This window comes from Oratosquilla oratoria, chromosome 19, assembly GCF_046742065.1.
Source record: "Oratosquilla oratoria isolate Oo_2021 chromosome 19, ASM4674206v1, whole genome shotgun sequence".
Classification (NCBI taxonomy): Eukaryota; Metazoa; Arthropoda; class Malacostraca; order Stomatopoda; family Squillidae; genus Oratosquilla; species Oratosquilla oratoria.
The window spans coordinates 21,902,569-21,905,068 of record NC_134795.1 but is presented as its reverse complement, the minus strand read 5'-3'; the positions used below and the strand labels follow the sequence as shown (position 1 = coordinate 21,905,068).

General features: G+C 40.7%; 1 protein-coding gene across 1 annotated transcript in view; it reads left to right on the top strand.

Moving 5' to 3' along the window:
• Positions 1 to 2,500, top strand: part of LOC143035788 (uncharacterized) — a 45,228-nt gene that overhangs the window by 35,080 nt on the left and 7,648 nt on the right. The window lies entirely within an intron of this gene.

Genomic DNA, 2,500 nt, shown 5'->3' with positions numbered 1-2,500 from the left:
AGATGTTGAAATATATTCCAACAGTTTTTTATAGAAGATTGAAAATAATACAGAATATCAGAATATAATGAAATATGAAAATATCTTAAATCAGTGTTTTCCAATACGTGACCCCTCCTTCCAGTATTACCAAACCTACCATGACCCCCATCTTTTTAAGCCTTCTGAAAGCGTACTAATTTTCAATATTGCAGATACATTACCTCAAACTTGATTAATCACAGCAGAGAATTAAGAAATATATATTATTGTTTATCAATGTTTATTAACAAGGATTGATCTGATAATATATTTTAATGAGAGGGATGTGTTTGCTTTTTTGATACAAGCAAATCAATGCGCGGGTCTGTGTGGCTCAATGCACATACAGTTGGTGGACCCTCCATGAGCCCAAGAGAAAGGCTCATGACCCTTTTGGGGGCTATGACCCACAGCTTTGACATAGATAATAAAAACAAACATTAGAAAATCGTACATATTTTTTATTGTCATATCTGGAAAATACTGTCAGAATAATCTTCTAATGCTATTGAAAACTATCATGGAATGGAAAAAGTCTTTTGCAGTGTTGAACTGATGCTAAATATCAAGAAAAATAGATAATTTTAGGGAAAATTTTATACAAATTTGATATATTCTATACGGAAATGGGTAACAAAAGAGAAAAGGGTATTTTTATAGTAAATAGGGCAAATAAGCTAGATAGAAATTATTCTATTTATGGTATCAACTACAGGATCAAATATCTCACAAAGGCAATCGCATATGCGAGTGGACCGTCTTAAACGGAAATTGCTACGAAGACATAGTGTGTAAACTATGTCACTATGGAACATTACCTTTGCTCTCCGTCCAGGAAATTAATGTGGCATGAAGTTTGTTTTTAATGCTCCTGACCCACAAATCGTCTTGTTCAGAACCAGATGATGGATTAGATTCTAACAGGATCCTGTTTTACCTCCGCAGTGCTCCAGTTAGCGGAGCAGAACGACAGTTATCGACAGTCATTAACCCTTCCGCCCCGAACCCATCCCCCCACTACACCTTGACATGGCTCTTTTAATCACAAAGACACTCGAGTCGATTCACATACAACGTCAAGGTGTCTGCTGTCCGACAGAGTAGTCCCTGTCATACCTTGGCAATTTGGTACAAAATTCTTGGTTTCCAGCCCGTCTGATTTAACTCTTTAACTATTGAGTGGGGCAAGACCCACATTCAACTGTTTTCCATAATACTAAACATTTGAAGCCATATGACATGCTTTACTCCATTGGGAATAGGGAAAATTCTATGCCATACTATCTGCTGGCAAAAGATTACCAGCTGTGATTTCAAGTACCACGAAAATATAGCTACTGTTGCCAAGCCATATACTTTTGTATGCACTAACTGTTTTTACAATAGAGAAGATAAGCAGTTTAATTAAATGACAGATTAGACAAGAGCACACGAAGAAATCTCTTCGGGTCACGTCAGTTTCTCAACCGCTCACAGCCACTCTCCACTGAAGTCCTCTGAAGATCCTTGCCCTCTCCTCTCTCTGTGCTCATCAGTGGCTTTCTTCACTCCATCCACCCTTCCCATTGCCAGCCTTTCCGTCAAGCTCAAAATATTCATTCTCCTCTGCATTCCAATTGCAGCTCAACATTTCATGGTGGTTTAGCCTCGACTAAGCGCAGACTATCGGGTTCATTTCTTAATAGGTAATCATTGATTTTTAACTATTTGGGTAGTAGGCCACCCGCATTTGCATTGGACCACTTTTGCTTTCTTTGTGCTGCCCCCTGGAGGAGATTTTTGCTCTCTTCTTCTCAATATCATATCCTCGTTTTTTTAAACCTTAAAAATTAAGACGAAAACTTTTTTTTTTCTCTTTTTCATTTCTATTTTTGTTTGGACCATTGGCTTCGTTTACAAGCTCCCTTGCGCGTTTATGTGTGTATCATTCACCACCATTATCTTGGATCACATGTTGTACTCTTGATCAACAGCTACTACCTTCCCGGATGAGAGCTCAGAGCTCTTATATGACCCGATCTATGGTTATTGCTGTGAGCATACACTTCCACACACACACACACACACACACACACACACACACACACACACACACACACACACACACACACACACACACACACACACACACACACACACACACACACACACACACACACACACACACACACACACACACACACGCACACACACATACACACACACACACACGCACGCACGCACTCACACACACACACGCACACGCACTCACACACACGCACGCACACGCACGCACTCACACACTCAAGCACGAAATCCCTTGTACAACTGAGCAGCGTGTCAGCCTGCAGTACTGTGATGCTTTTCAGATCGTAATCAAACCACTGGTTTAACAGGCAAGCGCGCTACACCTATACCAGCAATCCGGTGCGCGCGCGCGCGCGTGTGTGTGCGTGTGTATGTGTTTGTATGTATGTGTGTGCTTGTGTATGTGTGTGTG